The sequence below is a fragment of the Natrix helvetica genome, assembly GCF_964273705.1.
Source record: "Natrix helvetica genome assembly, chromosome: Z".
Taxonomy (NCBI): Eukaryota; Metazoa; Chordata; class Lepidosauria; order Squamata; family Natricidae; genus Natrix; species Natrix helvetica.
In genome coordinates, this window is record NC_138554.1 from 57,199,636 (window position 1) to 57,221,374 (window position 21,739).

The 21,739-nt window shown below is 35.4% G+C and overlaps 1 long non-coding RNA gene across 1 annotated transcript; it reads left to right on the forward strand.

Moving 5' to 3' along the window:
• Positions 1 to 93: 93 nt before the first annotated feature.
• Positions 94 to 21,049, forward strand: LOC309382086. The gene is made up of 5 exons (XR_014173627.1): positions 94 to 405; positions 4,613 to 4,684; positions 14,921 to 15,016; positions 15,109 to 15,182; positions 16,137 to 21,049. It is a non-coding gene; the product is annotated as an uncharacterized lncRNA (long non-coding RNA).
• The last annotated feature ends 690 nt before the right edge of the window (positions 21,050 to 21,739 follow it).

Below are 21,739 nucleotides of genomic sequence, written 5' to 3' on the forward strand. Positions count from 1 at the left end.
CTCTCTCTCTCTCTCTCTCTCTCTCTCTCTCTCTCTCCCTCTCCCTCCCTCCCTCCCTCCCTCCCTCCCTCCCTCCCTCCCTCTCTCTCTCTCTCTCTCTCTCTCTGTTTTAAGAGGGAGGGGGAGCTATAGCCCGCACACAGGTGGTGGGTTGGGCTAGGCACCGACAACATCTTCTCCCCCCCACCTCCACGTTCTACCCGTGAACAACAGGGGGCGCACGGGGGCTCTTCTACTGTTGGCTGTGCTTCTTTCACACGTTTGCCCTGTTCGCGGCACGCCCCTCTCTCTCTCAAGGTTTGGGTTTCTGTGGGTTTGGAAGAAGAGAAAACCGAATTTCCACAAGGGAAGGGAAAATATTACTATTAATAGCAAGGTGAGGTTATGCAATATTTAAAGATGTATGTTGCTCACACGTTCGTTTTCCAATATAGAATCTGGTATTATTAATTATAGCGAAATACGGTCTGAAATGCAACGTCCATTTGTAAGAAAAATGTAATAATGCCAACATTTAAGGAGAAAATAGACGTATTCTTGTCTGTTTGGGTGTACTGCTGTGAAAGATGGACATGGAGAAGGAAGATAAAAACCTTCCAATTATGGATCTGAAGATAATTACTAAGAATACCATGGAGGCAAGATTAAATCAGTTAGTCCTGAACTAAATAATTGTAATTTTTGCTCCCTTAAAGAAGAAGAAATTTTCGCCTTTGGGACATGTGATGAAAACAACTGACAGAGGGGGGAAAGGACTGAAAATGAAGTGGAGGACTAGAAGAAGACCTGTGCTTGACAAAGTTGAGCGAAGTAGGAAAAAAGGGGGGAAGGTTTAAAATCAATAATATGACTGTATAGGATCAAAGAACTTTCAGGACTGTCTTTGAGATAGGTACAGGTTAATATTAAAGACTCATCAAATGGTTAGCATTTATTCAGTGAGTAAACAGGAGTCACCTGACACATCTACCCAACCTCTTATCTATGATAGATTTGATCTTCCATTATTATGTAAGCCTGACTAGAAGAAGTTGAGATCTATATACAATTCTGCATTCTATATAATACAAAAATATAATGTTATATATTCCCATCTGGATTTTAAATTACTCCGAGAACTTAAAACTCTGAAAGTTGGCATGTTTGTCAGCAGAATATTTTTTAATCACTGTTGTGGTTTTCATGATTGTTAAAATGTATGGGGAGGTTACAATGCATACATCCTCAGATTTCTGGAGAAAGGCAAAGTCAAAATAAACACAATTTTGATATAAACAAATTACTTGGATTATATAGATATAGCCCTGATTTAGGAATTCTGTGTACATGCTTTATAAAACTTCTATGGCATTTCTTGTTTGAATTTTCTTACAAACCAATTACACGTTGCTTAGTTTTATATGGCACACAGCTGGACTTTTAAGAATAATATTCAGGAGCTAGTTGAAAGCTTCCTGGTATAACCCAAGGGTGCTTTCTCAGGAGGCAACTTGACTTTCTTGTTTTTCTCTCTTGAAGATGTTTTGCTTCCCATCCAAGAATTCCCACCTATCTGACAGGATAGTGGGGAATGGAAGGATTTATATTCCTTGCAGACAGCTGATAATTTGCATCCTTTTAGAGGGTTGTTGAAGCACTTGGAGGTTTATCTGTGTCCTCAGGGTCACCTAAGTAGTGCTCCTGGTTCCTGTATTCCTGAGTGCTCAGGTGACCCAATAAAGGCTAGACAACATTTTGCAAATGAAGAGGGGAGAATACTGATTGTGGAGATAGTAATAAATCAAAAACAAATTTAGCTGATAGAGATATATGCACCCAACAATAGGCAAGATGAGTTTTATGGGAAATTACACAAGAAAATAATAGCACTGGAATATGAAAATGTCTGTGGTTGGAGATTTCAATGTAATTGTGGATACAGAACTTGAGTATAAGAGAAATAAAATAGGTTTAAAAAGCCAGGAAAACACTTCCAAAAACCTTTTTTAAAATGACTGAAGAACTAGAAATGCAAAATGTATGGAGAGAGATACACCCAAAGAAAAATCAATATTCGTTCTACTCAGATATGCATAAATCCTGGTCCAGAATGGATATGACATGGATGACACTGGAACTGAAAGCATGTGTACAAGAGACAGAAATAGAACTCAGACCATAATCCGATGAAAATAGTATGAAAGGAACAAAAAAGAAAATGGAGATGGACGTTAAATCAAACAATATTGCAGGAAAAAGAATTTATACATGACTGAAAAAAAATGGATTTTTTAAAAAAGAGGATAAGAAGGAAAAGATTTTGTTACAAACTGTATGGGGTACCATTAAAGCATATACATGGGGACTAGCAATAAGGTATATGGAAAAGACAAATAAGGAGGAAACAAAACAAGACATTGTTAGAAGAAGAACATAAAAGATTGGAAATGGAATTACAAAGAGAACCACCAAAAAAAGGAATTGAAAAGTCAAATATATAATAAAACACAAAATGAATTTACTGGAAAAAGAAGAACTGGCATACAAAATTAAAAGTGTAAAGCAAAACTTTTTTGAGAATGCGAACAAGCCTGAAAGATGGTTGAAAAGACAGAGAGAGAGAGAGAGAGAGAGAGAGAAAGTTAATACATCGACTAATTGATGAGAAAGGGATGCTTCAATATCAGAATGAGGAGAAAAAAGCTATTATAAAAGAATATTATAAGAAATTGTATGATAAAGAGGAAGTCCTGGAAGAAAATATGCAACAGATCTTAACGGATCTTAACCTTGACTGTGTGGGACGTTTTAATTAACCAACTGCCATTAATCAGAATTTGGGAAAGTAGGAGGCAAGAGAACCTTCTGACTGATTGCAAGTTTGCTACAAGTGATTTATTTTGAGCAGTTATTAAAGGAAAGAATTCAAGACATGGGAAATACGAAGGCTTTTTTTCTTTTCTCCTCTCTTTTTTTTCTCTTTTGCAAAAGATTAAGATGGCGTCAGCTTCTCTTCCAGTTTCAAAGTAGTTGGATTAACCAAATTTAAGGTGGACCAGAATTTTGAAATAAGCTTTATATAATTAACTGTAATTTTAGAACTGGATATTAAGGAAGAACAAAAGACTAAGATGGCTTCCATTGCTTTTTCCCACAGGAGTTGAAGTAGATAAACTTAAGGTGGATTAGAACTCTGAAACAAGAATTGTATAACTAACTATAGCTTTGAAACTGGACATCATGGAAAACTGGGAATTAGAAGAACTACGTGAAATTATAAAAAATATGCATAAATCAATAAAATCAAGCCTAAATAGAATTCTGAAGCCAGGGAAGCAGAGATCTAAAGAAGAATTCAAAGAAGAAGGGGGGGGGGGCAAGACATCAAAGGGGAAGAAATGGAGGGAAATAAAAAGCAGACAAAAACCTCTATTAGTCTTGGCAGTGGTAGAGGGAAAACTGTAAAAAGTCCCAACAAAAGGGAATAAAAAGCAGACAAAAGCAATTTTGGAGATTGTTAGTAGCATAAGGAAAATTGAAACAGGAGACTATGCCCCAACAAAGAGAAATATAAAATACTCTTGTGAGGGTGGCCTGGGAGAAAATGATGAGAGAGGAGGTGTTAAAATAAAGAAAAGAGAGACGACTGGAACAGAGAAGTGGGACAAAAGAGTTACTAAGAAAAAATCAGATATCTAGATATGGGAAAATATAAATCAAGATAAGGGTCTTATTCCTAAATATGACAATAAAACAGAGTTGCTAACTGGTTGAACATAATAATGGAAAGATAACTTAAAAAGGCTAAAATATACGGAATATGGATAAATATGAAACTGATATGGGGAGGTTGTAAAGCAGAGATTTGTGATTCATTTTTATACATGATAACTGAGTTGTGAATTGACTGAAAATGACAACAGAAGGATAACTAAACATGGGTTAAAATATATGAAACATGGATATATATATAGAACTTTTAAGATGATGAATAAAGTGAGGTGTTTTACTTGTTATTTTACATAATAGATTAAGGGAATTGTAATGAACATTGAGCAGCGATGTTTGCCATTTATAGACAAATTAAGTGTAATCTAATCCAAGATAAGGAAAAATGGAGAGGGAACGTGGAATATATCTACAATGGGAAACTATTGAGATTTAAAGACAGAATCACAAATTGGGGTCGTGTAAGGATGTATAATTATATAAAGATAATAATGAGAATAGCTGAGAATTGTAACCAGGTCTCGACCAAAATTAGGCTGGAAGGGGGAGGTTTTAAAAGTACAATGACTATTTATGAATACTGTTTTGTTCTAGTTCTTTAAAGAAAGGAGGTAAATATATGTTAAAATTAAATATGTATATCGAAAAGGAACTATAAATACCATCAACATAAAATGGAGCTTGCTCAGAAGCTGAAATACACCAAGTAAATGAGATGAAGAGTGGGAAGAAAAGGAGAGAGATAAGGGAAGAAGAGAAGAATAGAGAAGACGAGGGGGGAAGAGGAGGAGAGAAATGAGTGGAAAGGGGGGAGAGGAGAAGGAGAGAGGAAGGGGAAGTAGAGTAGGGAAGGATGACAGAGGGAAGAAAGGAAATAGACAGGGGGAGGAGAGAGAGGGAGAAGAAAGTGATGGATAAGGACAAATATGGTGTATGGAGAGCAGAAGAGCTAATAATTGTGTTTTGGGAATTGATGGTAAGATGAATTGATGTAAACATTTAATAATACAAAACGATGCTGGCTATGTAATAGTATACGTGTGATTATATGTTATGAAAATGAAAAAAATGAAAAAATACCAAAAAATAATAATAATAGCAGAGAGGTTAAGATAGCTGAATAAATTTATACATTCAGATCAGAATGGATTTCTACCAAAAAGACAAATTAAAAATAACATAAGAATTATATTAAATACACTGGAGTATTATGAGATGCATCCAGGCAAACAAATGGTGTTGATGCACAGAAAGCATTTAATAATGTAACTTGGCAATTTGTGATTGCACAATTAAAGTATATGGATTTTGGGGAGAGATTCGTTAATATGATTAAAGCAATATATTGCAAACAACTAGCTAATGTGATAGTAAATGGAGACATGACAGAGAACTTTGAAATTTAAAAAGTCACTAGAGAGGGATGTCCTTTGTCTCCATTGCTATTCATATTGACTTTGGAAGTGTTAACTAGAAAAATTTGACAAGAGAAAGAAATAAAATGAATGGAAGTAGAAAAAGGGAGGTACAAATTACAAGTATTTGCAAATGATCTGGTTTTCATACTAAAAGATCCTATTGAAACTGGATCAAAACTAATTTAAAAAATAGAAGAATATGTGGAAATGGCAGACCTGAAAATAAATAAGACAAGGATTCTAGTCAAAAATTTAACAGATCAACAAAAAAGAGTGCTAATGGAAAGAACTAATATACAGTTAGTTTAAAAAGTGAAGTATTTAGGAATGCAATTAACAGCAAAATGCACAACAATTAAAGAAGACAACTATATGAAACTAATGAGACAAATTAAGTCAGATTTGGAGAAATGGAAAGATGTACAACTGTCACTATCAGGAAGAATAGCCACCATAAAAATGAATATCCTGCCAAGATTACTATACTTATTTCAAATAATACCAATAAAACTGGAGAAAAAATATTTTGAGGAATTAAATAATATATTAAAATATATACGGCTAGGAAAGAAAGCAAGAATAGGTTTGAAAATGTTGCAGGAATCAAAGAAAAGAGGGGTTTTTGGATTATCAGATTGGGAACTGTACTACCAGTCCGTTAGTTTTGCTTAGAAATGCCCTAAAATTCCATCAAATATAGTGGGATTTATCTTTGGTATCATTGCTAACATTCCAAAAACATTTTCATGTACATTTTTGTTGATTTCATTTCATCTGTGTAGAATATCAAGCAGAGTGTTTTGTATAAGTACAGGTAGTCCTTGATTTACAACAGTTCACAGTGACCATTCAAAGTTATATAGTGCTGAAAAAGTGACCTTTTTCACACTTAAGACCCTTGCAGCATCCCCATAGCCATGTGATCAAAATTCCGACACTTGGCAACAAAATATTTTCTACCTGAAGATATACTTGTATATACATGTAATTGTCATGTCACATAATGGACAAGAACTACACAGATTTTAGTAAAATATCTTTAGTATTAGCTGGACAAATCTCAAGTGGAAACTAATAGGAATTTCCTAGCTCATTTATAGGAATTTTCCATAATGCTTTGAGTTTCAAAAAAGCTGCAGTATGATTTGCCTACTATCTCATAGCCATTTGTGTCTGTATCTCAATCATTATTTTTTCAGCCTCCCAATCTCTGACAATAACCTTTCTCAAAACAGAACCTCAAAAGCATGTAATTAGAAGTGATAGCAAGAGTTTTTGGTTATTGTTTCTGGTTATCTTAGGGTTTTTTAATCTGTTGTGTCTGTTTTAGGGATTTTAAAAAAATTATATTTATTTAGCTTTGTACAGTTCTTTTAATTGCATTTTAACCTCCTCCAAACTGTACATATTTAATTTTTTATTGTATTTTTGTGATATTCTCTATGGACTGTACACCGCCCCGAGTCCCTTCTGGGAGAGGGGGCTGTCTAGAAGCACAAATAAATTGAAATTGAAATTGAAATTGTTGTTTATGCTAGTCAGCAGAGATCTGAAAGACCATTACTGTACAATGCAATAAATACATACAGAAAAATCAACATGAACTATGTAGAAATCAACATATTCCTTTAGTGAATAGCTGTTGTCCTCATTTGATAGCCTCAAGAGGACAATTTTCATTGTTCTCCACTAGGGACATACCAAGAATGGAAATGGCCCACCCTACTTACAAACAGTAAGCTTGAACATTGTCTGAAGAAGCTATCTGGATGCTTGGTCAGGTTGCTGCTCTTGGCATGCCAATCAGCTCTTTGGCAATGTGTTAGAGCAAGGGAGATGGTACAAAGGGATGATTTTTTTATTAGACCTGAATCCTTCTGCTGAGCCCCGATCTGCTCCAGGGATCAAACATGCTAGTCACAGCAATGTTTCCACTTAAAGACAATATTGCTAAAGATAAATGCTAGTTAGGAATTATCAAAATTGTAATCCCCTTCATGGATGACACCAAGTTGAAGAATACTACTATACCAAATAAACATGCCTAGTAATATCTATTAATATTTTTTTCTTCCCTAGCACCTCCTCTTCAAAGTTTCTACAAACTTTCTCTGTAAATAACTTGCTAGAACATGAAGATGAATATATATAGCTTGCTAAAAGGGAAAAAAAACAAGCTATGTAATTATATTGGGCATTCCTAAATAGAAGCAGTAGCGTAGTTACACATTTTACCATGTCTTTTAGCCATTCTGAATTTTAAATAGGTCCAATCTAGACTGCAACATTTTTTTTAAGTTTTAAAGTAGACATATTTGAGCGGATGTACATTCCAAATTATCAGAATATTTTCACTTCCTTATTCCATTCTAAAAATCACAAAATAGAATTAATTTTCACACCTATCTGCTGATTTAATATACATGAACTTCACACAGGGAACTCTGCTAATCACAGGGCTCCCACATGATAATATTTTGCAGATTCCAACATCACAGGTATCAGAGTTGATTTTGCTCTGGCTTCCCCTCCAAATAATTTTTTCATTCATTTTACATTATGATGTGATTGTGGAATGAAAAATATATATATTATTTTGTAATAAATTCATTCTGCTTTATTTTATGAACAAGAGTCTGATTACGTGTCTAATGGAAGCAAATAAATAAATACATGAAGTCAGTTGAGACAGCAATAAAAGCAGTAGCATGAACCATTTCTAATGTCATTCAGCATAGTTTATTTGTACATGTATATGCTTTCTCTTCATGAGCTATATAAAATATAAACTACTAAGAACTTTTTTACAAAATATGTGCACTTATTTTACTCAAGTGAAATCTTGAAAAAAAGCAAAAGAGCTTTTTGAAAGTAAAATATTTTGAGAAAGAGAAAGTATAAAAAGAATGCAGAGTTGGGGTAAAATTGAATCCTGAAAAAAAATATGGATGGATGGCAGATTTAATGCATAAAAGAATGGAATTGAAATGAATACTGTAAATGTTAGTGTCTAAAAGAAAAAGAAATTACAAATCCTGTGGGAATGTTAAAAAATGGGAAAGCTGCAATACTGATAGTGTAACTAGAGTAATGTTAAAATATGGGTGTGGTTTTTTCCTAGAATAGATGCAGCTTGTTTAATGTGTGAGTCAAGAGTGCATCTGTATCTTTTAATATGAAGAATGCTATACAAGAAGCAGTAACAGTGCTTCACTTTCAAAGCTGAAAATGCTTTAGAGTAGACATGATCCCACTTCACCTATCAGTACCATATAAAGTACCTATATCTTTTCTTGGGTTTGTATTATGGCAACCTGTTTGCAGGATAATATGTAAAGGCAAACATTACAGAAGGGTAATGTGTATATTATGTAAGATTGTTGTGCATATATGAGCCCAGTAAAACACTTGCTTGGTTTCAGGAGTTAATAGAGGAATTACAAATTCATCCATGTACAAGAGTAAACATAAACAATTATACATTGGAGACCGAGCTTAGGAAAAAGATAGCTGTGTGTGAAATTGGATTTAAAATGCAATAGTTATAATTGATATACATTCTGTTTGTTTGTTTCTTTGTTTGATTACTTACTGCATATGGAATATGAGAGTAGGCTAAGGTTGGCATAAACTAAAAATGGACCAGACGTGCATAAGAGAAAATCTTGTTAAAATATCCCTTCAGGAGGTAGATAAGAAGGAACCAAGTCATTAAGGATGAAATACCTGAAGAAAGCCAAAGGATATTGGGCACTGAACATGCAGGAAATCCCTTAATCTCATTGAAAGCTATAGACTTATAAATCAACACAGATAGTCCTTGACTTACAACCACAATTGAGCTGGGAATTTTAGTCAGGATGTTGCAACCAATCATAAATGCAAGTCAGTTGCCAAGTGCCCAAATACGATTACAGGACCATGTGGGTAGTGTGGAAATAACTTTGAGGACCGGGTCATAATGTTTTTCTAATCCTCCATAGATTTGAACAATAGTCAAGCAACCAGGCATAAATCGATGTCTACCTGTAGAGCAAAATAGGGCTTGTAAATCCTAACCATTTTTGAGTCATTCTGGATTCCAGTTTAGTAGTTTCTGTCCCTCTAACAAATCTCTAGCTGAGAAGGAGTTGGGCAAGTGGGGACAATCAGGTAAGTGTGTGAGGCAGGAAATGTGTGTGTTCTAACAAAGTTTGCTGTGACTTTGAATTCAATAGGTCTATATATTCTCTCAGAATCTTATGTGCCATAGAGTTCTGTTTAAAGTTATTTGCCTATGTTTCGAATTATTTCTCAGCTCTTGACTAGAGTGGTATGGAGTTTTGAATTCTGTAGCTTCACCTATCTGAAAAACCCAGGCGGGGACTAAAAGGGCAGGGTGGATTACAAGATCCATGCAATCAACAGGCTGCATGTAAGTCAGTGATCATGCCACTTTGGACTCTCTTGATCCCTATCCTGAGATAATAGTGTTCCCAGTTTGTTATATGGAAGTGATGGCTGAATACTTAAGGAGAGCATAGTAATCAATTGAGCCTAATAGCTGGATTAATGCAGAAGTAGCATTGCAAAACAAGAAGAGAAAGCATAAAAAATGAAAGGTTGATGAATGAATGCATATTGACTACAAAACACGAAAAAAAGTATGTTGGGGTGAATTTATAATGTAGAGAGAATTAATGAGGATCAGTAATATAAAAGAAATGACAGAAACAAGGTTTAAATTGGTTAAAAAGAAGTGAAATGTTGAAAAAATTATAATTAAATAGAATCTAGGTATATACAGTACCTTTTAAAGAGAAGTGCAGCTCAGTATCTATTTCAAAGCAATTCTCATAATTTACTTAATTTACCCAATCAATCCATCCCCAAATGGAATTTTACTAATCTGAGAGGGTAATGACTAAAAATGTCTGTCTCCTACAAATATCTTCTACTCTTCTTTAAGCTGCAACATACTGTGGTGTAAATAGAAGTAAACAACTTTATTATAATTATAATTATGAGTGGTCTGAACCAGGTACTTAATTAATAATAAATGATTTATTGTTGTTAATCCCTTAATGTTGCAAAGTTTCTGATCCTTAACACTTTGAATATCATAAATTTTCCAGTAGTCCAAGGAATGCAGTAATGGGAGACAAAACACAATAGCTTCATTCTTTGTTGTGGACTTTCTGTGTTGAGAATTGTTGTATGATAATAAACCTTCATTTATACTTCATAGCATGAAAGCTCAATGAAAAATACATTAGCGGGTGAATATGAAGAATTTGGACAGTATATTTCACTTTATATAAACAATATCTTCAAATAGATACAAGATTGATCTTGCTCTTCATGGTAGTCATTAATCATTGATAATTCCTTTTATATTAAAAAAAAGGTTGATCTTCTGAGTTAATGTGTTTTAATAAAACTACAAAGAAGGAAAGAGAAATGGAGCTCCTTTCTCTCTAGTTTTATTTGCCCCTCCCTGGTTTTTTTTTATAAATATATAAATGGAGCCCAGTGGACATAGTTTATTTACATACTAAAAGGTGAAATAGCCTTCACCTGCAATCCCATTATCTGAAATCTAGTGGTACTTAACTAAATTTTCATGCTGCTATAGTTCCAAACTGTATTTTTAGTATCCCATCTCAGTCTGTGGACTTATCTTCTTTTCATGTGCTCATTGCTTGGGCCAGATTACTTGTGGAACCTTCTCTTCCCAGTTATTTCTGCCCATTTTATTCTGTTCAGCAGAATGGGTATGCTCTGAGAAGACAAACCCCTTTTTTTTGCCACAACACCCACTTTTGGGAACGTGCTCTTCCTGGAGATTAGGTTTGCCCTGAGCCTACTGGCTTTTGGTAAGGCTCCTAAAGCCGTGGCTTTGTGTTTGGCCTGGGTCCCTGAATATTTGAAGGGACCTGGCTACGTGGATATTGGCTTGGTTGCTATGCATTTTAACTTTTGCATATATACTTGTTAAATGTTTATTATTCCTCACTACCCAGTCACTGTCGAGATGGGAGGCTAAATAAATTGACTGATAGAATAAATTAGTCAATAAATTATTTCTTCATTATTCAAGAGAAGTAATTCAGTGAGAGCATTCTCCAATAAAATGTTATAATTGTTGGACTATATCTGCAGAGGCAGATCCTCAGTACTCTCTGAAATTGCTTGTTTTCTTGCAGACATTTCATTAGTAGCATCATCAGTGTTAGCATTGATGATGTTACCTAGTTTTGGTAATGAAATGTCTGCAAGAAAACAAACAAGCAGACTCGGAGAGCACAAAGGACCCCTCATTTCAACCAAGAGCTACAAGTATTCTCCTTTATTGGTACATCTGCAGTGACTATATTTCGGAAAAAAATAAAGGCAAAACTGAAAAGGGGACAAATCTGAAAGATGTTCATTAAGGATAAAATATTTTAATTGCTTACGTTTATAAGTTTGTTTTGCAAAAGAAAATTTAACAAAACAGAAAAACTAATAAAAATATCTAAAACAATATATGTAAATTTATTTTTAAAAGACAATTCAATTTTTCCATTTTTCACATGAATATGAAAGATTGAGTATTAAATGGTACTGTTTTTATAGTAAAAATTAAATGATCAAAATAAAGGGCAAAACTGAGTTTTGAAAAATCTAAAGAAATCGCTTTTTGAGATAAAAGATTATCCTTCATAATAAATGATATATGATCACTGTAGCTATATCCAAGGGTTGGTTTAATGGGTACCTTAGTTTTGTTTGTATTAATGTTTTATTCCTGATTTTATTCATTGCCTTGTTCTCTTATCTATTGTAAGCATTTATATTAATTTGCTTTACAAATAGAAATGTTCTTCCTTTTTTCTACTAATTGATTCTCCAATTGAGAAGAAAGGGATTTCCAAAATATTAAAGCACATCCATTAATAACTATTCCGCAGGAAATATATATAAAATCAAGTAGGTATTTTGATTTTTATATCCTCATGGTTTGAGCCTCTGCATATTAGTGGGTACTCCTGAAAGCAATAAGCTCACTAATTGTTCTAGAAGCAAATATTAATTTTCTGGCTACTAAGACCATCTGTGATACAGATGTGATTTGTGTTTCTTACTAGACACAAACAGATTTAAAAACTAATCAATGTGCAATGTTGGATGTGCATTACTTTGCAAAAATACATGACTAAACTTACCTAACTAATAGAAGTATAATGTTGATTATGACGTTGCTGCTGCTATTTTTATCTTGATTAAACAACAGGTAGACCCAAAATCCAATGATTCAATCATAATGATGTTAAAATTACAATTTTCATACAAGTAAACATTGTTATATTGGGATAGTATAGAGAAATTCCCCTCAATGTGAATGCTCCAGGTTTTTTTGTGATTTTTAAAAATAAAATATATTTATAATTTTTAAAAACATTATACAAACCACTGAAAAAGAATAAGTTAGAAAGCAAAACAAAATATAGACAAAGAAAAAATATAATTAAATCTAGTTTATATTAATAAAACAAAGTATATATCTTCACACACTTGTATCATTGCAAACCATTCTTATCATACACATATGACAGAAGCAAAATTGAACAAAACTTTTGATCTTTTAGCTTGGCATTTCTTTCTCTTTGTGGATCCCAGTTCTATGGAACAGGCATCCAGTTGAATTGCACTTCCCTGCCTCTCTTCCTTCCTTTCCTCCTTCAGAATAGAATATAATTCTTTATTGGCCAAGTGTGATTGGACACACAAGAAATTTGTCTTTGGTGTATATGCTCTCAGTGTACATAAAAGAAAAGATACATTCATCACATATCATAGGGTACAGCACTTAATGATAGTCATAGGGTACAAGTAAGCAACAAGCAACAAATTTATAGTCATACAGTCATAAGTGGAGGAGATGGGTGATAGGAACGATGAGAAGATTAATAGAATAGTAATGCAGACCTAGTAAATAGTTTGGCGGTGTTGGGGGAATTATTTGTTTAGCAGAATGATGGCATTCGGGGAAAAACTCTTCTTGTGGTTGGTTGCCAGGTCAGCCAGAGGTTTGAACTGAATTCACATTTGGCATTTACAGTGATTGAACGTTTGGCATAGCTCTCATCTTCCTCAGAGCACACAAAGCCTGTCAAGATAGTGCTTATTATTATTACATACACAACAATATGAAATAACAAGCTATCGTATTTCCCAAAAAATAAGCCCTGGCCTGATTTTTAAGTATGCACCTAATATAAGCCCCACCCCAAAAATAAGCCCTAATGAAGGGGTTAGACATGGCCAGCACAGGAGGTGATGAGCACATGCGGCCAACAGTGTCCAGCAGTAGCCACACAGCACAGGTGAACTGATTGTCCAAGCAGCAGGTGGAGACAGAGGCTGGGGGAGGCTTGCGATCTGGACACACTGCTTGCAGAAAAGCCGAGAGCCAAGCCAGAGCAGCAGACAGCCATGGGAGGCTCATCTTCGCACAGCGGCTCCAGCAGATAGAAGCAGAAATGGAAGCAGGCTTTGTGGGCCACAGGAAATCCAAGAGTTGGTGGGCTGGGGTCGATGGGCCAGGGTGGGCTGGTGGCCGTGGAATGCTCGTCTTCACGGCTCTCGGCTTGCCTGCACAATACGTTGGGATTGCCTGCCTTCCGTCCCATGCCTCTGCTTCCATCTACTGCCAGTGCTGCCGTGTGAAGATGATCATCTCACGGCTGACCGGCCCTTCCAGCTCACTCTTGGCTTTCCTGCAGCCCATGAGGTGCTTCCTCACACACCTCTGCTTCTGTCTGTTGCTTGGACAGGGAATCAACTCACTGCTGTGCGCGCTGCACAACCCCAGAATGCGGCGACCTTGACAATGGCGGGCTGCAGCTGCTGCTGGATACCCTCGGTCTTCATGAATTGCTGCCTTTTGTGTACATGCTGGGGGGCGGGGCAACCAGTCGATCTGATCACCCTGAAATCATGTTTCCCCCAAAATAAGCTCTAATGCTTATTTTGGAACCCCCAAATATATAAGACCGGGTCTTATTTTCGGGAAAATACAGTACCAGTTCTTTAGTTTAGTTTAGACTTCATAGGTATGTCGTATCATTGTAATATATGTGTAAATCTAAACAGTATAGCCTTTTGTAATTGACAAAAAAAATGTTGTCAATGTGCAGATTTTCTAAGTGCCATTCAAGATTTTTTGATATGTATCCAGTGTGCCAATAACTACAGAGATTCCCTACAGCCATTTTATGCCATAATCTTTGATTTTCAGATTTATGTAGGATCTTCTCCAATTCTTTGTGTTTGTCTATTATCCCTGTATTGCCACATCAATTAGCCATACTTGCTATTTTACTTTATTATTTATGGATGGTTGTACAGTCAGATATTTATATATTAATAATATTAATGTATTATGGTTTCCCACATAGCCAGATGTTTATTGGACTTGCCATTTTTATCATTTATCCTTCTCAAGGACCTGGGATAGACAGATATGGATGCTTTTGTTTGTGTTACATATATTGTTGCATAATGTAAGTTGCTTCAAGTAAAGCTGCCTTTTGCAATTGACTGATATTTTGTCAATATTAGTAGTGTTCAAATGATGCTCCAGATATTTGGGATTGTACCCAAGGCATCTATTACCATTAAGTATTGTATTTGGGTTTTTTAACCACAGTAATTTTATTTCTATTTGCAGGTCTTTGTATTTTGTTATCTTCTTCAGTTCTTTCTCTTCTATTCTCCTGTCTCCAGGTATTTGTCTACAATCCAGACTTTTTTGTCTTTCTTATCAACAGTTGTTAAGCCTGTGGAATGATATGGCAGATGCTTGTGTTTCTAAAGTCCTAGAGAACTGAAGCTTCTTCATTTTCTATTGCAATTCTTGCTTGCAGGTAAATGGAATTTCTTGCAGATCTTCCAGTTCACCATTGTTTCTGCTTTGTTGTGCTGTTGTTTATAATCAGTTTGTGTGATCTTCTTGCAGCAGCTAACTAGGTAACTTAAAAGACACCTAGAACATCACTGGATCAAGACAAAGAGCAGGGCTGACTGAATCAGGTAAAAGCCTATATTAGGTCTTAACTTATAATGATAAGAGTGACAAAGAATTATTTTAGAAGTTCTAATAAGCTCTTCATATCTTAAAACAGTGTTTAATATTTGGACATGTTACTAGTTGATTACAAATATACCAGAAACCTGGTTTTTTTTTAATATTGGAAAAGAACAAGGCAAGTTTAAAAGAAAATTATTTCCAAAAATACCCCCCTGCAACAATGTGATTATGAATGCAGTATTAGTCATTGCTAGGACTGTAATTGATAGCCCTCTTTTGTTTTGAATCTGTCCTTGAATTACTCTGGAATAAGGAAGAGAATTAGTATCAGTAAAACTAAGTTTGTCAGGCACAAATAACAGGAACAGGAGTTTATTATGTACAACCAATACACAAGAAACTGAAAAGTCAAGGTAAATGGATGCTGGATTAGAATCAACAGAATTCACGGAGATTCGACTTAGATCTCTTGTGGGAGTGGTAGCAACTCTGAACTGATGATGTGTTTGATTCTGCCTTCGGCTCCATCTGGTCATCTCCCACAAAGTTGTGGGGATAATAGAAGGAGGAAGGAGTATTAGTTGCGTTCGTCACCTTGAGTTTTTTTTAAAAAATAAAGGCATGATATAAATAAGTAAATAAACAAACTTAAAGCCATCTTCGTTAGAAACAAAGCAAAGGGAACATCATGAGAACATGACAGAATAAAAGATGTTGTCAGAACAGGTTTGTGATTTGTTAGGTGCAAATGTGAAACTCCAACAATTTGGGAGATGAGTATTACATTTGGTAATTACATATATGCTATGATTTAAATCCACAGCAAAAAGGGTGTTTCAAAGTATGTATTAATGTGCGTGTAGCATCTGTTGGAACCTCCCTAAAGAAAGTGTTTTTTGAAAATGCTATGTCAGAAGTTTCTTAACTCAAATGCATGCCTTCTTTTGTTCTTGCAGCTATTGGTAATCCCAGGAAAAATAGCAACTTTTCTGAGAAGACAATGATAGATACAGAATGAGTGCCCATACCCACTCTGAACAGCATTTCTAACTTTGGATCCAGAATGAAGTACATACATTCCTAATGATAATGAAATCTAACTTCTATGTAATATTATTATACTTAGTTTTATTTCAATCAATTTCACTCTAATGCAACAACTAAAATTAATCTACAGGCACAGAGTGTCATGTTTCGCTTTTCTTCACCTCCCTGACCAAAAAAAAATCAATATGCTTGAGGACAGATAGATTTGAGATACATATTGCCATTGTAATATGTATGTACAATGATTCATAGTGATGGTCAGCTATGGTTTCTTGAGTCCAAAGTATTATTGAATTTCACAATATTAACTTGTAACAAAAACATTCAATCTGCAATTTCCATGTGAAGGCTAACTCCAAACTATAGACCTTTTTATTTATTTTATTTTATTTTTATTTTATTTAGATTTATAAACCGCTCCCTCTCCCCAAAGGGACTCGGGACGGTGTACAGTCAGAGTAAAAAACATACATATAGATAGAGGAGGCAATATACAAACTGTACAGTGAAATAAAATTAAGAACAACATTAAAATCAACCCCTAAAATCTACCCCAAAATTAAACATAATTAAAAATAACTGCCAGGAGGATAAGAATAGAATTATAAATGGGCTAGGCCAGCTAATTGGAACAGGTGGGTCTTGAGTTTCTTACAGAAGGAGCGGAGGTCAGTAGTGGTTCTAATATCGGGAGGGAGGTCATTCCAGAGGGTTGGGCCCATCACAGAGAAGGCCCTACTCCTGGGCGCCGCCCATTGGCATTGCTTGGTGGACAGCACCCGGAGGAGTCCCTCCCTGTGAGAGCGAATTGGTCGCAGGGATGTATGGGGTAGGAAGCTTGCTTAATTGTTTTAGATTATTTTGTCTCTTCCCTACCTGCTTGTTTAGCACAACTTGTGTGATATATAGTTTTGGAAAACTGGATAGTTTAGATCAAGTTTTTAGACATTTTGTATAATTTTAGTAAAGATGCTAAGAGACATGGATCTTGGAATATTTTTCCTCTCATGGAGCATCATAGATATCTTTATGTTTTATCATTTGTATTTTTAATTATTCTATTGTTGAGAATAGAACAATAATCTATTGTTCATGTATTTCTGAGATTATTTTTATGTGGGAAACCATCTTCGTGTTAATAACAAGTTGATTTTGGGGGAGGGGTGGCTCCTAGCACTATCTGCTTAAAAAGTTACACTCTTTCCTTTCTTGGTGGAATTAAAATGTGAAAGAATTCACAGGAAGGGTGTAAATACAAGTTAACACCAATCATATGAAATAAATAATCTCACGTGGAACTTTCTTCCCAAATATGGTTATTTGGTTTGTTAAAGAAGAGAATTAGAAGAAACATATTTTCTGTATGTGATCAGGATGGAATTTTGCCATTCTATTGTTCACAAAACTGAAATTGTATATATTAGTTTCATGAAGTACGGTAGAGGGTAACCATCAAGAGTACAGATTATTCATCTATTTTAGCTATTTAAAACTCAGTGATGCATCATAGAGAAAGTAATGCTTTCTAGGGAAAACATGTATATCTTTTTTTCTTTATTAACTGTTTTAAAAATAGAATTCTGTCGTTTGCTTTGGTAAAAATGAAACATGGATTAATTACAACAGAAACTTTACCCTGTAATTAGCAGGGTAAACTATGAGAGTGCTACAAACTGAGAAAAATCTTCCTCCTCCTCCTCCTTTCATGCAGGACAGTTTGGACAGGGATGATTCCATTGTAAAATAAATGTAGACATTTAGTAACAAATGGAAGAAAAAACAACTTTTGGAAGAATGGAAAGCTGTGTTTTATTTTGTGCTCATTTGGAATCTGTCAAGGCTTTATAAAAAGTACTGGAATTGAACACCAAGCAGACTCAAGACTTTCATATTACATTCAGAAATCATATCCTTTATACATGTTTACTTCCAAGGTTTGGCTCTTTAGTGCCTTCCTGCTGCTTTTTTGAATCAAGGTCTTACTCATTTCCCAGTCTTGAAGGCCTCTACCATCTGTCCCTTGTCTTGTTTATAAAACAGCTTTCTCTGGCATGAGAATGAGAAATTCCTATCTCACCAGTTTCAACCCTTGCAGAGTCGTAATTACAACTTAGGACATAATTATGCCTTGTACTTCCCCTATAATGTGCTACTCCTTTTCCCTTCTTTTCCTCCTTGAAGACAGATCTTTACCATCCCCACTTTTTCTACTGTGCCCTTTTTAAAATATTCTTTGCAATCACAGCAGCCACTGCTGCTCTTTTTTGCCTCCCTGCAGTTTCCATCATACAATCCTTATGTATTTTATTGATTTTTTTAAAAAATCTTGTAATCCCTTAATCCAAGGTAGAGTCGGGACATCTGAATGGAGCTGAGAGTTTACTGGCTAGATGCCCTTCCTGTTCCATACGTGAAGTTTGCAGCAGATATTTTCTCTTTCTACCCCGAGAGAGAAACATCTGCCATTACTTAGGATTAAACTCTCAACATTCTAAATGGGAGATGACAATCTTCATCAGAAGACCATGGTATTCAGCTATAGTACCTGTTTTAATTTGTGAGCAAAAGTGTCAGTGAAAACTCTTTTAGTCACTAAAGAAAAAGTTGAGAATATCTCAAGAAAACTGTGAACTGCAGCTGTGAATAATAAAAACTAAGTCAGGTCCATACAAGAATTGACAAATGCCAAGACTGGAGAATCAGTATTCATGTTGATTGCCCACAGGTACCATCCCAGATTACTGTACCATACCAGCTTGGTACCACCTTGAAAAGGCAAGGAAAGGTTAGCAAAATTCTCATAAAACTTAAAACATATTCCAGATATCAAAGGCTTCTCATAAAATACCAGATTCCTGGAGATCATCTGACCAATTCAGAGGGCAGCAACAATAATAAATCAGAAATCAGATGATTGAAATTAATGTTGCCTGATCTTGCCAATAATATGGAATGCCATATTGTAATACCTTTCCATGCTTGAAACTATAAAAGAGAATAGTGAGGAGCCCTGTACTTGGAGCCAAAATAAGCAGAAGCAGAGAGGTAAAAAACAAAGCGAAGCCTGGAGCCCTCCTGTCTATGTTCAACTTAATAACTCTGCTGGAATACAGTCATCCCCAGAGCTTTCCCTGGCTATGCTCAATTAACTGCTTGGTTTCAAAGGTGGTAGCTGAGGGCTAAGGGGTAATTGCGTGAAAGATGCAGATTAAGAGTTCCACAAGCTGCAGAACCTATGATTTTCCTGGCCAGTAGTCAAGCAAGAGATTCTAGACAGAACTGTGTATAACTAAAGAGATATGTGAGAAGAGAGAAGCATTAGTCCTTGACCTACAACCCAATGGAACCCCTAATTTTTGTTGCAAAGGAAGACATTGTTAAGTGAGTTGTTTAAAGATTACTTTATGACCTTTTTGCCACAGTTGTTAATCAAATCACTGCAGTTGTTAAGTGAATCATGTGGTTATTAAATGAATCTGGCTTCCCCCAATGACTGCTTGTCAGAAGCCAGCTGGGAAAATTAGAAATGGTGATCACATCATTGTGAAATGTTTTTAAAAGCTGATAAATGGTTTTATTATTAACATGTTACTATTTATTCAGCCTCCCTCCATTATTTGATTCAGCTGGTGGGTACAGTGGAATTGATGTCAGACTCCTGCTCCCTTAGGCAGGTAAACAATTTTGCTTATTAGTGATGCCTGATTCTTTGCTTACTGTCCAAATAGTTCCACAGAGGATGCTATTTTCTCTGTTCTCCATATGAGTTTGGTACACTTAGAAAAAAGAAATACTAATGTATGAATGCTGTTTGTTGACTTTAATTTAGCATTTAATATGATGATCCGTCAGCATTTAGTAGGTAAACTAGATTTTTTTTTACTTTAATTATTCCTTTGTGCAACTGGGTTCTTGATATTCTTACTGTTAGGCCCTAATATGTGCAAGTTGTGACTAATATTTCTAACACCATGTTCTTGAGTACAGGTTATCCTCAGGGCTAGGTCCTAAGTCCGCTATTGTTCACCTTGTTGACTCAAGATTGTTGTGCAGGTTTACTACCAACCATATTGTGAAATATGCAGATGATAAAACAGTGGTGGGCCTTCTTCAGGATGATAATGTGGACGATGATCGGGAGGAGGTAGAGGGTTTGATGAAGTGGTGTAATAAAAACAGCCTGGTTTTAAATGTAGGAAAAGCAAAAGAGATCATTGTCAGTTTTAGAAAACACAACTGACCTCTGTGTATTAACAATTCAGCTATGGAGGTGGTTAGTAACATCAAGTTTCTATGTGTGCAGATGACAAGCCGGTTAGCTTGGTCACTCAATAAGTGAGACACTGGTAAACCAGGCATAGCAGCATCTGCATTTTCTGCATCATATGAGAAGAGCACACTTTCCTTCCACTATCCTTTCCACTTTCTACAGCAGGATGATTAAAAGCATCCTATCATATTGTATTACTGTGTGGTTTTGAGGTATTACTGTTTCAGACAGAAAGGCTTTGCACAGAGTGATGTGGATGGCAGAAAAGATTATTGGAAGTTCACTTCCTTCTATCATAGCATATAAGCGATGTTTGACCAGGGTCTTCATTATTATCTCAGATGCTATATACATCCTATGACTGGTTTTCTTTGTTATCTTTTGGGAAGAGGCTTCACAGTATCCCAAACAGATCAACTGGATTCTATAATAATATACTACGTACTATCAACCTTGTTAACTTTCAAGACTCTTTTTTCCACTGTATTCTAAATGGTCTGTAATTAATATAGTTGTCATCTATCTATCTATCATCTATCTATCCATCCATCCATCTATATCTATCTATATATCATCTATCATCTATCTATCTATATACATGCATACATATATGTGTTTGTGTGTGTAGACATACCTTATTTTGAGAGAAGGCATCAGCATTTCATTTTTTAGTGTATGTCAGTGTGTTTACAGAAAAAGTGACAATGAAAATTATCTTGTCTTGCCTTGCCTTGTCTTTATTCTCTTTGGATATAAGAGTAGAACTCTGTGGAATTGTTCCCTGGAGATTATGTAAGGATTCCAATGAGGACACAAACTCTTCCTAAACCTTCCTTTCTTTACTGTAGTCTCTGTTTTTCATTTATTCATCCAAAAGATAGTCTATATTTTCTTTCCAATTGATTTTTGTTCTTCATTTACTTTCCTTTTTGTGCCCCATGAACATGTTCAAACTTAACAACCTTGCTTCGCTTTTCAAGCCTTGCTTTTCCTATTGTCCCAAATCTTTTATTTACACTGATGTTTATATGCACTGCTAAAACATTGCTTACTTTGCCTCAACAGAAACAAGCAAATGCTCTCCATTATTCAAGTAAGCTATTGTAGGTGGTTCAAAAAGCATGGATTAATCTAGAGCATTGGTTCCCAAAGTGGGCGGTACCACCATCTGGGGGGCGGTACCACCATCTGGGGGGCGGTACCACCATCTGGGGGGCGGTACCACCATCTGGGGGGCGGTGG